This window comes from Phragmites australis, chromosome 8, assembly GCF_958298935.1.
Source record: "Phragmites australis chromosome 8, lpPhrAust1.1, whole genome shotgun sequence".
Lineage (NCBI taxonomy): Eukaryota > Viridiplantae > Streptophyta > Magnoliopsida > Poales > Poaceae > Phragmites > Phragmites australis.
The window spans coordinates 27,333,527-27,348,951 of NC_084928.1; positions in this window are offsets into that span (position 1 = coordinate 27,333,527).

Sequence of the window (15,425 nt, forward strand, 5' to 3'; positions counted from 1 at the left end):
CCATGAGTGACCATGGCCCAACCCAACCCAATCCTCCGCTTCGTGCTATCATCACCTCATGCATGCGTTCGTCCTCACGACCGAACCCAAGAGAGAAGCAAGTGCTGGCTTGTCTCCAGTGGTTCCGTTTGATCATCTTCTGATGGTGACACCCGTCTTCAGATAGAGACCAAAGCTAAGTTTTCTCCTGGTGTCTACCCAAGTTATCCGGGTCGTCGATCTTTCAGAGAAGGGGTGAAAAGGGTTCTCAAGTCTTGACGTTCTTTAGACTGAAGAAACTGACGGAACTTTTGCCACTTTGTAGTCGACCAAACTGAGAGGACTGGATCTGATGTATGATGCCGTTCACAACGCTTTATTAGATCGCGATTGTAACGTTACAAAATTCTGCAGGATTTTATGTAAGAATTGTATATATGTTCCTGAGAAAATTATTGTGAAGTTTATTTCTATGTACCAAACAGACTTGTGAAAATGGAAATTTTTGAAAGCCGGAAGCTATCTCAACCAATTTTAGAAATTCTCTACAAACCTAGCGAAAAGTTGGCAAAACTTGGCTCAAAGGAACGCTACGTGCTCTAGTCTCAAGGTATAGGCAACCCCTGGTACACGCAACATGAATATACTCTTTACCCTATTTTCTAGTAAAAATGGAGCAAAACTCAGCTCTAATCGACTCCCTATCCTGCTCACTAAATTTGGTGGCTAGCTATTTTCTCCCCTCGCTCGCCACATGTAGCCAGCCTCAACCGCTCGTTATCGGGCAGCATGGGAGGCCAGCTCTAGCACAGGAACGAGATGACGATTCCCATGCAGATGATGCTTGTGCTTGAAAAGAGCTATATTTTTTCTTTTCATTTTCTCAATTCATAATAGTATTTTTCTGTTGCTCTAAAAACCTAGAATTTTTTATATGTGTTCATAATTCATATGCAACTCATTTTAATTGGATTCACCAAAAAGTCAGTGTAGAATTTAAACTAAAATTTTTGAAAAAAAAACTACTTTATAACTTCTAGCAATTGTTAGTGCCTCAAATAAATTCCTAAAAATCTAAAAAAAATCACTAATATTCTTCTTATGTGATGGAATAATTTCTAAAATTATTTTTAGCCCTAGGTTATATGGTGAAAAAATATGTTCCTTTGTAATACTTCATTTATATGTATTTTAATCATTTTATGTAATACTTTTCTTTTAATTCAATTTGAATTCAAACATATACAAAATTTAGTCATTGAAAATATAACCGTTGCAAATATTTTTTGTGTATAGGATAAGATTGAGCCGAATTTCATTGCAATCAATTAGAATAAAATATAAGTTAGTGAAATTTAGGAAGCTGATTGGTGCGCCGACAAATAGGAAGTGAAATCTAGATAAAGAGTCATCTATTTGGTAGAATAAAGAATTAAATTTGAGGTGTCGGTTGAAGTTGCTCTAACGGCCAACTTATTTTTTTTTTAAAAAACGAAATGGTCAACTTATTCCTCACGTGCCCCAAACGCAACGCATTCGTTGATTCCTCTATGGAAACTTACAAATCACTGCGAGAGTCGGACAACGATGCCAGCGTCCGTTACTTTGACAGCAATGTTTTCATGCAAGTGTGCAGATGTTCACAGGGTTGGTTAATTTCATTTGCTTGCTAAGCCATGCTACTTTTATTCTCCTGCACGCCAACTTTGAGGATGCAATGCGCGCCAACTTTTAGTATGGTTCATGAAAAGGAACCAGCGATTTTCCTTGTTGAAGACAGGGTTTGAAAAACCAAACTTGATCAGAACTGGTTCCTAGCAGTTTCATCGGTTTTCATGAATACCGCTAGAAAACCAACGGAAACCGGTAAAATTGGGACAAATTTTGGCAACACATTGAATTTGATCGAATTATACCGAATTCCTCACAGGTTTTGGTTATCAAACCGCAGCGAATTGACTGAAATTCGCGAATACCGACCGGTATTCGACGAATTGGTGAACCCTGGTTGAAGAGCAGCTCCAACTAGGGTTGGAAATAAAGTTCGAGGCTTGTGAACTAGCTCAGACTCGGAAAGGCTTGGCTCGGCTCAACTTGAAGGCCAAACGAGCCGAGCTCGAGCTGCCTCTCCAGCTCGGCGTTAAATCAAGCCGAGCCCGAACTGGCTCGCGAGCCGGCCCAACCCATTGGAGCCCAGGCTTACCCAGCACACGCATGCCACCCCAGCCCACCGTTCGACCAACAATCCAACATAACACTCAATCCAAATCCGCCAACCACACTCCTTCTCTCCACCAGAGATGCACAGTTGGCCACCGCCGCCGCTATCCTTGCTACCACAAACGGGATCTCTGCCACTGCCTTCCCGCCTCTCCATCAACCGTTGTTGGCACCTACCCGCCACTGCTGCCTCTTCGCCCGCCCGCTGCTGCCTCTCGAATCTAAGCCTGAGCTAGGGCCACCGTGCCATCACTTGTCTTGCCAACTCGCCTGCCCGCCTCTCCGCCAACCGTTGTTGGCGCCCACCGGCCACCTTTGAGAATCTGATCGCACCGACACAGAGCTCAGTGTGTGGGGAAGAGCTCGGTATCTACGGTGTGTGGCTCATCTCGACACTTCTTGGCGAGGGAGAAGAGGGCCCTGGACGAGCTACCATGGAGAAGGAGGAGCCAGCGTAAAGACTAGGCGTGGGCTCGCGAGCCAGTTGAGCTGGCTCGTGGCTCGGCCAAGCCTAAGCCAAGCCTGATATTCAACTCGAAAAACTGAGTGAGCTGAGCTTGGTTCGACTCGCTCACAACCGAGCTCGTTTGAGCTGAGCTAAGCTGGGCTTGGCTCGGCTCGGCTCGGAAAGCCCAGCTCGTTTCCAACCTTAGCTCCAAGCTCCAATAAGGTCACGTATGCTATGGATAGTAGATCCACGTTGGTTTTTTGCGCATGTGGAAGAGAGAGAAAAGTTGATCTAGCGCTAGTCTAAAGCGAGTGGTTTGAGCCAGTGTTACCTAGACACTTATGTTCAATTTTTTTTTTGCCGAATCGAACATTTCGAATCCGAGTCGAATTCTGAGTTATATTTCGTATGTCTAAATTTTTTTTGCCGAATCGGAAGGAACATAGCAGACTCAGCACATCCTGCAGGGTGGCCCGTCTCCTCCGCGCCTCATCATCGTCCTCGCCCACCACCACCGCCATGGCTGATCTCCACGGCGCCGCTGCGGACTCAGATAGAGAGATCGTCATGAGCATGGCCGTGATTGTTGACTGACAGTGACAGTGACAGCTGACAACACCAATTAACAGTACTGCATCTGCATGACTGCATGCATATGGTCGCCCTAGTGCCCTCGGTCAGCAAACAGCAACGACTGTGATGCACATGGGCCACTATTTGGCCGTTTTTCCTCGTGTGGCCAAGCCCCAAGCATGTACGTCAGAGAAGGGTTAAAGCCGTCCGTTTCAATCTGCAGCTAATAGTGTTCTTCGCGATCTCGCTGATCGTTGATATTACTACTTTTCAAGCAGAAAAAGAAGAAGAAGAAAAGAGGCATATATGCAGATTAGCTTTGTTTTCCAGATTAGCTAAAGCAACCTTTCACTTTGTTCTGCAGATTAGCTAAAGCAACAGCATGGTATTACTTACTTTTATCGATCATTAGCATGTGCAGTAGGTGATTCCATCAATTTTCCCAACATCTTTTGTTATTTTATCCAGGAAAGAGGAAGAAGGAATTGAAAGCTCTGGCAGCATATATATGAATGCGTTTGTTCAACGAACCGTGACCGTCCACTGGTCAGATTAATCGATCACTGCTAGTAGCTAGTAGCTAATCTAATCTACCCGTAGACCGTATCGATGCATATCTATCTCGCAAATCAATGGGTTGGTATCGAGCTTAAAAAAATTCACCACTTGCATTGGCTAGTGCTACCTGGAATAATCAGATAGTAATAATCCCAGCTCGGTGTTCGAATATTGGAAAAGTGGTGCAAGATTAGAATTGACGCTAGCTAAGCATCCATTAATCCTATAGTTAATCCGGTGGGCTCGATCGTGGATCTCCGCCGATCGGTCGTCGTTTGGCGCCAACAAACTAGTCCAGTCAATGTTCGGTGAGCCCCACTGCGAAAGAGACGAATAATGCATGCGACCAAATAAACTGAGTGCCTTCGATATTTCAGGTCACGTGATAGAGGAGTAAAACGGAAGAATATGTCCCCCTGCCACCCCCATTGAATTGTTCGAGAGTTGAACTGTTTATGCGAAATCCTGCAAAATCTCATGAAATTGCGTAATGATGCATGTGTGATAATTGGAGAATAACCTGAAGTGGCCGGGGAACAAGATACCAATTGTGGAGCCATTCAAAATCGATGAGTATAACACACCATGGCCTCATGCCCATTTGGTGGTTTTGATATAACACTACTCCAACGTGGCGCTTCGGCACTGATGAACATGGTGATATCCTAATCTATGCGGTTGTAATGTCACTCCAAATATGGGCACCAAGCCCACACACTGGCTACCGTCGTTCCATGCACTGAAACGATGGCTACCGTTGCTCTACGAGGAAAGGACTCTGATGGGCGTGGGTATGCATGAATGCAGGCTTAGTGAGTAAATGGTCAATTTTTACAATAAGTTTCTTCGATGGTTCAAATATAAAATTAGTTTAAACAAATAAAGACATAAAATTAGTCGTGTGTCTCGTCACGGGTTGCATAATAACGATTGTTTAAATAATACTATTTTAAAAGAAAATTACAAAAATAATATCTGTTTATAGAAAATTACCAAAATAGCACACTGTCGGCACTCATAAACGGATATTATTTTGCAATTTTCTATTAAAATATTATTATTTAAAAAAGCATAATAACACGGTAAAAGCAGGCAAGGGGATCTGATCCTATCGCGCCTACATCTGGGTTCCCAACATTGGATTCGCCCCGCACAAGACAAATCAAGTTTATGATTTGCATTATTTTCTCTAACGGTGTGTACCTGAAACCCTGGGAGTAGTGTATTCTATTCTACTCCAAATAGCATGTGCTTGTTTTGCAAAAGAAATCAAGTATGCGCGCGAAACAATTCATGGTAAGGCAGTCGTCCGGAAGCCGTGCATGAGCCGATATTCCTGCTTTACGCGTCGTAAAAAGGTTCACGGGGCGTCGAAACACCACACACTGTTTTTCTCGTGAGTCCTCGTCACATTTACGTGTTGTTCTTGCTTCAGAACACACGCTACATCGACACGGCGACGAGTGCACTCATCTACCATGGCGAAATGAACTAGTGGTCTTGTGACAGCATGAGTTAGAAGCTTCTGCTACCGATCTGATTGAGAAGTTCCATCGAGAGCTTTCTTTTCTGTTAGATCTCTTTGAGAAGTTCCTTCGAGAGCTTTTACACGGATCTGATTTGTTTGTGTTTGGAAGATAAAACCCAGAAAAAAAGGGGGAAAAGGCACGAGTGCCGGTGGGGATTGGATAAGTGAAAGACCCCATTTTCTCAATTGAACGTGAATCGAGTTGTTTCTTTTTAAGTAATTAGAGGAGGGGGAGGGGGCATTCCGTTAATAAGGATATTTTGATTTATTTTGTTATGTAAAAATTCGGTTTTTGAAAACTGGAAATCAATTTACCTTAAGAAATATAAAAAATGAACCTAATACTTGTTTTGGTTCGGTTATTTCATATTTTGGTTTTTAATCAAAATCTTTGAGGGAAGGAGCGGAGGGTTCAGCGTGCAAGTGAAGAGTGAGAGAATAGGGCCACATGAATGAGAGGCAGGGACGAGGACAGTGCACCACGAGCTACAGTGGTGGCTGTGAGTGGAAGGGGTTAAAGGGATTAGAGTATAGCTATTGCGTTAGTAGGAATGTCAATGAGAAAATTTCCCATGAGAGGGTCGATAAACGTACTCGTCCTCGCATGAAGAAAAATATCTCCATCTCCATCACTGCCCTTGGGGGGCATTTTACCCCATCCCCGCCTCACGTGGGGAATGGGTACCCAATGGGGTCCCTATCCCCGTCACATGTGAGTGCGATAGCGGGCACAACGGCGAGTGCCGTCGACGCCACCTCACGCTGTAGCTCTAGAAATGCATAATCCCCCTTGATGCAGACATCCTTCTGCTTGGGTAGCCCTATAGCGCCAGAAGCCTCAGTCATAGGAACGCAAACACCTCCTCTGTGACGCTGCCATTGCCATTCATCGTTGCTATCAGAGCTCAGGGCGTGGAGGGCGACATGGTGATGGTGTCGTGCAGGATTGCTCTGGATCTAGAGGTGGAACATCGGACCACATATCACAAGAAGGTGCGGGCAAGTGAGTGACGGTCACAGGGCAAGTAGATGTGTGCGTTTGTGGCTCCGTGGCTGGTGACGGCTACTGCTTGTGGTTGGGGTTGGGAATAGGTTTATGAGCCTATTAGATACTTAGTTGGATTCCAGGTTTTCCTCTCTTTTCTTTTATACATACCTTCTATTTGCATCCTCGAGGGAAAGAATGATTGCCATCTCTGTTTCCCAATAAGTGAATTCTTTATCAGTGAACAGAGGATGAGACCCATCTGACATCTCTATGTATTGAATTTTTTGGTTTAGACGAATGTTTTTTTAATGTATACATCAATTCGGTTGGAAATTAGGTTGGAAACCAATAACCAAATAGTGTCCTTTTAGAAACCAAACAAACCGTAAAAATTAGTTGTTTCGGTTCCTCAAATTGGTTTTCGGATTATTCGCCCATCCCTAGAAGTAACTGTTCTCCAAACAGACCCTGAGGTCCTGAAGAAAACCATGATATTTCCATTGTAAAGAAAAAACATGTACTGAGAAGATAAGTGGCATTTTCCGCACAAGTGCACCGAACAAAACCAAACAAAATCTCTTCACGTCAATGTATGGTAAACTACTCGATGGTGGTGGCAGCAGTTAGTGTAAAGTAGGCTCTATAAATTTGAGGCGCAAAGCAGAGGAAGGTTGGTATGGACAAAGTGGATAGGCAGCGCCGAGCAAATTCAATGAAACCTTGGGGCGATCACCTGCTCCACGAAACCACCGGCTTGAATAGCCCCACTTGGTGCTGGCTTTCAGTCCTACACTTCATTGGGTGCTCTGCTCTAGCTCAGCATTGGATCAGGATCTCATCATTTTGTACCGAGATATGAGTACTCCATAAAAAAATCAATGACCCTCAAGTGTGGAATTAAAACCTACAAATAAATTTGGACTTGATGCACCGGGGGCAACACCCAATCGTCATTTGCACTTTAGTCAACTTCTGTTAACGATGCATACAGTGACAGTTTTTCTCGAAGAACGAGAAACTATCGTCAATGTAATCTTGATTGGTCAGCTATATATTTTTAACAAGTACTTAATCCATCACTTGGTGACACCTTGGACGTTCTGTCAGGCACATGATTTCCTTTTTTTCCTAACAAAGCAACGAGTTAAATATGCCGCTTATGATAAGATGATGACATGAGGAGCTGTTCCGTTGCTTACGCATGCAGTGGATGGGTGGATTAATGCAGTACTCTACCAAGATCATGTTTGGAAGGCAAGAATGTCACGATAATTTCGCGGAAATCATACGGGCTCTCGCAACCCTTTCTTAGGTTACCCTGTCTTTCTAGGCCCGAATCCGGAGACCCACCTCGAAAGCCAGAGCTCCTGACATGATTTCTTTTCTAAAAAAACAAATTGCTAACCAATCGTGTACTAGCAAAGGTGATTGGTTCAGTTACCAAGCCACTAGAAATTAGCTCCTGAACACTGGCCTAACTTCTAAGGCTTTTTATTTCAGACGAGCCATACAAGTGTCTACATAGTCATCAATCACTCATGATCATAAAAACAAGGAAACAAAAAGAAAGAGCAAATACAAGCACCGAGATGATTAACTAGCTGGTCTCTAGTAAAAGACACAAAGAACAGTTAGGAAATCTGAAGTTTTATAATAGAATTTAGGTTTATCTCGATCTTTAAAGATTTAGTCTTTTTAAATAGGTGTTGTCGGTGTAAAGAATAGTAGAGTCTCCTCGCAGGCGGATCCACGCCGATAAGATATCAGTAGGTATTGTATGCCACGTTTTGTTCGGAACCGTGGTTCTCCCGCACGACCAGTCAGCAACCGCGCGACTAGCTAGCGACCACGCAACCAGACTCTCCGACAGAGCTCCGCGACCAGTCCCCAGGTCACAGGAGCAAACCACACCACCAGTCTACTTTGGTCGCGAGACAGGTATATGTCCAAATAGTCTAATCACAATAAATATTTTTTTACTTGAGTAGTTCCCTTCCCCAAGTCCCATTTCCGGTCGTCCACGGCGTGGTCGGCGCAGAGCGACCGTGACTCGTCCCGTAGCATTAATCACTACGGGACGACCTGACAGGCGTGGCAGGAGTTCTTTCGTAGGTGCACAGGTGGCGCGTGGGGACGGGATAGGACAGTCTGGGTGATCAGAATGACGCAGGCGGTGGAGCGATGGGACAAACTCTGTGGCACCATAGAGCAAATGGGATACATTCGCTCTTAGTAATGATGGGCCTAGGTAGAAAGCTCTAGCTAGGCCTGGGTCTATGTCTTAACTCACGTGTAAGTCCTTTCTCCCTCTGATATATAAAGGGAGGAGTACCAGGCTCTCAAGGAGATGTGGGATGGGAGGGAAAAAAGAGAGGCCTAAAGGCGAAAGAGGCAGAGAAGAGGCTTGGCAAGAACATCATCTGTAACTGGTTTAGACCACAAGAAAAAGAATACACAGGATGTAGGGCTATTATCCTGAGGGGGGCCTGAACCTGGATAAACCCCGGTGTCTTGAGTTGCACATACACAGCCAGATCCAACAGATGCATCCCGAACAAAGATCACACACCCATTGTCCAACATACCTCGGAATCATTGTCAGGGATTACCCTTGACATTTGGCGCACCAGGTAGGGGAGGCACGTTTCCGAGTTCAGGATTCAAGTTGCTGTAAGGTGTTCTTCATTAGGTACGACCCAGACGGAGCCAATATGTCCCAAACTCAGGATATCGGATCAGGATTCGAAGGCTCCGGGAGGCAACTGAGGCATCCATGCTCCTGGCGCCAAGGAGAGCTCACAGACCACAAGCTCTGGGGGAGTGGGTTTCTTCGGTGGCAGGTCCACCCGGAGGATCGCTCACCGCGCAAGGACTGCCACCCCCAGCCCCGTGACGTGAACCGAAACCATTGGGCAGGTATGATTCGATCTGGCAAAAGAATATCAGGGAACTAATCACGTGTGTCGTTTCTCCGAGCAGGCTCAACCCCAGGACGAACAGAAGGGTCTACACCTCGAACTTTGGGCACGAGTAACGACCACTCTCCACATGGTATTAGTAAGGAAGGCAACCTACCTGAGTCTCAGAAAGGTAACCCTCTCCTTTTCTCGATACTGACCACCTTCGATCAGAAGGGGGAATCCTTGTTCTACCTTGCAGGATTTCAAAGGGTCACGGATGCAGTACTGGTTGCTAAGTGGGGCATGCTTCCCCCCGACCATGAAGGAGCAAGCACATGACCATGCATCATCAGGTACATGGTTCAATTCCATTTTTTCCAATTATTAAATACGAAGCAGAGTATGAGGGCCTCTTAACCGGAACACGAGCATCACCCATGTGCGGAGAAACACATACTAGCGATGAGGGACTCGCTACTAGGTGAAACCCCATCGCTAAGGGGTCTTCAGTGCTCAGACCAGACGATGGCGACATACCTCTCCGAAGTGAGAAAGCTAGAGCAACGCTCCATCGGCTGGGAAGTCACACACGTCCCTCGCAAGGATTTCTTCCCCAGCCGATGGGCTGGCCCGTCTAGCCTTTTCTTGCGAACCTGTCCCGATTGGAGTCTTTGAGAAAAAGGAACACCAGAGACAATGCCTCCCTCAGTGCCGTCGACCTCGGGTGGCCATTATGTGATCGCCCTGCTCGATTCGGGTACGACCTGGATGGATCAGTTCTCGAACTACCTTCAGAATCAAGCAACCCCTGATGATGATATGTCAGCAGAAAAGGTCACGCGGGCTAACCAGAGAATCCTCCTTGGTAGAGGGATGCCTCTATCACCAAGGGAGCAACGACCATTTACTGAAGTACATCGCTCAGGATGGGGGGAGCATAGCGCTCCCTAACATCTTCAGAGGCAGACGTGGAGGCCGGACCTCCCACTGCCCTTTAGGATGCTTGCAAGTAGGCGAAAAGGAGCGAGTCATGCCAGCACCACGACCAGGATACCAACCTACCAGCCCGGGCACTGCAAACCATACCACTCTCTCAGCTTTTCACTGTCTGGGGGCTGGACGTCGTGGGACCGTTCTCTAAAGCCCTAGGCATCTCTAAATTCCTAACCTCAGGCATGGTCATGACCGCCACACGTGAAACTGGTCACAGGTCACTGACGACCTCCAGTTTCCCGGCCTCACAAAGTCGGGTTGGCTGGGGCTGGTCGGCCGCTGATCATATAGCTCGTGGTGTGCCAGCTCTATATATGAGGCTGCTCGGAGACAAGCCTGTTTGACTATTTTGCAGGACCTTCCAGATGAGTGTGGACATGACTTATAAGTTTTTCTAAATTAAAGTAATCAAGCTCTTTATGTTGCAGGACTCCATGAACAAACGCAGTTTCCCGCCAAGTTCCGAGATTTGTTTAGCCCGCTTGCTCGTAGTGATGGGACGAGATCCGAAGCTAACCTGCTTGCACGATGACAGGGTAAAGGGGCCCGAGGGATAACGACCACATTGTTGCAAGTCCTAAATTAGGTTGAGCGCTGGTCACCACCGAAAGGCTCGTCGTGCTAAGGGTCTCCCTCAACACCAGGAATGTTGCTTGTGAGCAGCTTAATGCGATCCTCCCTAAGCGATACAGGCACTCCAAAGACTATTCATCATCCAAACACGGAGAAGACCCACATAAGGGCCAAATGCCTATCATTACAAAGCTCGGGGGCTGGATCCAGACAAGCCTATGACATTCTTCCTAGGACCCAAAAATACCCCTAAGAGGGTCGAGCCAGGTGGTCCATAGATAGGAACGAACGGCATACAAAAATGAATGAGCCCGGGCATCGAGTTCCTCCACGGTCATCTACGTACCTTCAAAATCGACGCCGACTGCCGGCAAGAGGTCCAAGTCGGGGAAGTGTATGCTGACGCATGCGAGGGCCAGGCAGGTGCCAGAGACTTCAACCTCGAAAAGATGGTCTCTAATGATCTTGCGAATCCTCTGCTCAAGGCCACCTGCCTCCTCGGAGGCCGCCAGAAACCACTCGACATGACCGGACACTGTGTTCCCAGGGGTTGGACAGACTTGGACGCCGGCGGACCGAAGCAACGAGTCGAAAGGGATGAAGGCTTAGATGAGTTGGTTGTAGAACGCCACACGTCGCTCGTCGCTCTCCTTGGTTAGCTGCTCGAGTTCCTTTCGTACCGCATAGAAATCTTCTCGGTAGCGGTGAAGGCGGTCGTAGAACTCCTCCCTCTTCTAGGCGCTTTCCTTAGTCACCCATTCCAGATCCCTCTTCGCCCCTAGTAACTCCTCCTGGTAGGCTAGTAAAAAAACAGAGCGCAAGCCACACCGGTGTCAGCCGGACGAACCCTATTGGTGTAACCTAGGACCATCACGCGGTGCGAGTGGTCGGTGCAACGCACCTTGAAGGTCACTCGAAGTACTCGACCGCTTGGCCACAGACCCCCGCACACGTCTGGTCGCCACCTCCAAGGATTGTCGGTCAGAAGGGTGGTCGACGGATATGGTCAGGGATTCGATGAGGGCTGGGGGGCCAATCGGCGTGGGCAGCAGATCGGTTTGGGCAGAAGGCTCAGACACTCCGGGAACTCTACAACCACAATGACACAATCTTGTCAAGAAACAAAGGCGTGGGGGCTCCATTCAAAAAATGTTACATAACAAAGGTTACAATCGAGTTTTTTTACTCCTCGGTGGCCTCCACCCAGAAGATGGACGTCACATAGTCCACCACCCCCTGGCACTCCCGCTGAAGTCTCTCCTCAGCTTCTGGACTGGCAACTGCGGCCCCTTCTCGGACCAAGTCCAGGTTGAAGTTAGGGTCACAGCTGCAGTAGCACCGGAAGATGTACACCGTGGTTGCCCTCACCACCTGCGAAAGGTCCTCCGCCCCCCTCAATGCCAGGGTGGCAGGGAGCTAAGAGAAGTGCTCCGCAAGGACCTGGAGGGCGTAGGCCCAGGCTTGGGCGGTGCGGCCATCCTTCGGCTCGATCGCCCCCAGCTCGAGGCTACCCAGCGGATCCGCCAGCGCTCTGAAGGCTTCCTGGAGGATGTTGAGGGTAGTGTGCTCTTCCTCCTTGAGTTGGGAGCGCTCGGCGGCCAGCGCGACCTCGGCCAACTGCTTCTCCAGCTCGGCGCATCTGCTGGTCGCCGTCTCCTTCTCTTCGACCAGCTTGCGGATGGTGACTGGGAAACGGGCGACCCATGAGAGCAAGTCAGGAGTCGAAACAGACTCCTCGACCAAGCCTGTGTGGCTTGGAGCCACCGTCGATACACGGAGGGGCAAAGCCAACGCTGGCAGGGGCGTCGGGGCATCAGGCCAGGGTACCATAGGGGGGGGGGGGGGGTCACGGTGGTCGCCGAGGGTCTACGACAAACCAGCAAAGTTGCCGAATCAAGAAGAAAAGAGCAGTTCAAAGTATCCACAACTGCCCAGAAAGGCTTACCTCTACGATAGAGGATGAAGCACCAGCTTGGACCTCACAAACCTGCCAGATCGACCGGTCGGAGAGGACAACCCCGCAAGTGGGTCGCCGGTGCTCGGGGTCTCGTAGGGACGTTTCGACGCCCCCTCATCTAACGATCCTTTAGCCGCCCTCTTCCCGTGCCGTACAGATGCTAGGTCCCCAGCGATAGGGCCGGACCACGCTTGGCCAGGACGGATCTGGTCATGGGGCACCGGGTCGGTCCCGGACTGGTCGTGGGGTGCTGGGTCGGTCTTGGAACGGTCGCGGAGCACTAGGTCGGTGCCAGACTGGCCATGGAGTGCCGGATCGGTCCCAGTTGGGTTGTAGGACGCCGGGTCGGTCCTGGATCTGTCGTGGGGCGCCTGGTCGGCCTTCTACTGACCGACACCACTCACGTGGCCACCACCCTCGACCACCACTGGACCCTGCGGTGGTTGACCGCCCCCCGACCCAGTTGAGTGCGAAGCGCAACCAGAATGAGGGACGTCCAGGGCGGGGGTAGACGCTTCCTGGTCGATCTCTCGAAGGGCCTCATCAACCTCGTCGAATATTGGCCTCAGGGCATCGACCTCGGGAAGATGCTGAAGATAGCGCGAAAAATAAAACTCTGGCCAAGAAAAAAAACTTTGAATAGGGAATTCGGGAAAAATATCAAACATACCAGCCTAACTCGCGTCCTATCCACCGAAGGGAGCTCGCATAGAGGGATGCACGGAGGGCCTCCTTTCCTGGTGGCCGCCGCCATCAGCGATCTGATCCGCAGATCGATGACCTTGTCGAAAAGATCTGAAAACAATAATGGTAAAACACAACTCGATCAAGCCTCCCGAGGCTAGGAGACGGTTGTAACACTACCTGCGGAACTCTCCCGGGTATCATCGTCGCTCCCGGTATACAGGTAGGCCCGGTGCGCCCTTCGCCGTAAGGGGCAGAGCCGGCGCTTGATGAAGTCGCTCACGACATCCGACCCCGACAGACTGGTTTCGCTAGCCCCCTAACCCGGTCTGCGAGGGATAGTAGCTCGACGGTCGGTGTTGGAGAGCTTGTCCAACTCTCTGCAAGATGTGCCAGCACTTCGGGCACGTGAAGGTTGTCGAGGGAGTCGTCGATCGTAAGGTAGAACCACTCCTCCCTCCAGCCCGACCACGGCAATTTAGGTTCATCTCCAAGTAGGAGTTGGCAACACTGTCTCAGAGATGGAAACCACAGCTCCCGGTGGCCGGCCCTGGCTGGAACTGGGCCACATAGAAAAATCTGAACAGATCGAGACATGGCTCGGCCCCTATGAAGTTCTTGCACACGTGAGCAAAGATGCTCAGCATGATGATGGAGTTGGGGTTTAGATGAAGATGGCTTTTCCGTCCTCCCATTTATAGGATCGGCTCAGTTCCGCCGCCCGGCTCCCAAGGATCCGTTTGGGGAACCAAAATTCACTCGTAATCCAGCGCCCATTAAGGTTTCTTTCTCCCACTATCCGTTTTCTATGGACGGTTAACCTCCCCTCGGGATGTAGTTTTCTGGGGTGACCACGAGAATGGATCGTATCGCTGATCACCCCCCGGGTGAACTCATGTTCACCTAGGGCCCAAGTGGTTCGACTAAGTCTAGCCACGATCATCTGACAGACTATTCCGTCCACCGCATCCGCGAAGGAGCTTGGGGGCTACTATCGGTGTAAAGAATAGTGGGGTCCCCTCGTGGGCAGACCCACGCCGGTAAGATATCAGCAGGTACCACATTCCATGTTTTGTCCGGAACCGTGGTTCTCCCGCACGACCAGTCAGCAACCGCGTGACCAGCCAGCGACCATGCAACCAGACTCTCCGACTGAGCTCCGCGACCAGTCCCCAGGTCACAGGAGCAAACCCCGCGACCAGTCTCCTCTGGTCGTGAGGCAGGTATGTGTCCAAACAGTTTAATCACAATAAATTCCTTTTTCACTTGAGAAGTTCCCTTCCCCAGGTCCCTTTTCTGGTCGTCCACGGCGTGGTCGGTGTAGAGCGGCCGTGACCCGTCCCGTAGCATTAATCACTACGGGACGCCCTGACAGGCGTGGCAGGAGTTCTTTTGTAGGTGCACAGGTGGCGCGTGGGGACGGGACATGACAGTCTGGGTGGTCAGAATGACGTAGACGGTGGAGCGATGGGACAGACCTGTGGCACCATAGAGCAAATGGGATACATCCGCTCTTAGTAATGATGGGCCTAGGTATAAAGCTCTAGCTAGGCCTGGGTCTATGTCTTGACTCACGTGTAAGTCCTCTCTCCCTCTGATATATAAAGGGAGGAGTATCAGGCTCTCAAGGAGATGTGGGATGGGAGAGAAAAAAGAGAGGCCTAGAGGCAAAAGAGGCAGAGAAGAAGGCTTGGCAAGAACATCATCTGTAACTGGCTTAGACCACAAGAAAAAGAATACACAGGATGTAGGGCTATTACCCTGAGGGGGGCCTGAACCTGGATAAACCCCGGTGTCTTGAGTTGCACATACACAGCGAGATCCAACAGACGCATCCCAAACAAAGATCACGCACCCACTGTCCAACATACCCTGAAATCACTGTCAGGAATTACCCTCAACAGGTCTCTATCTCTTATAGGCTTTTGACACTATATATACGTGGCAATACCCCTCATTATAAGCATAGATGAATAAAAAATAAACAACTTTTTCCCTATATTGTGTCTCTTTTTGTAATTGTT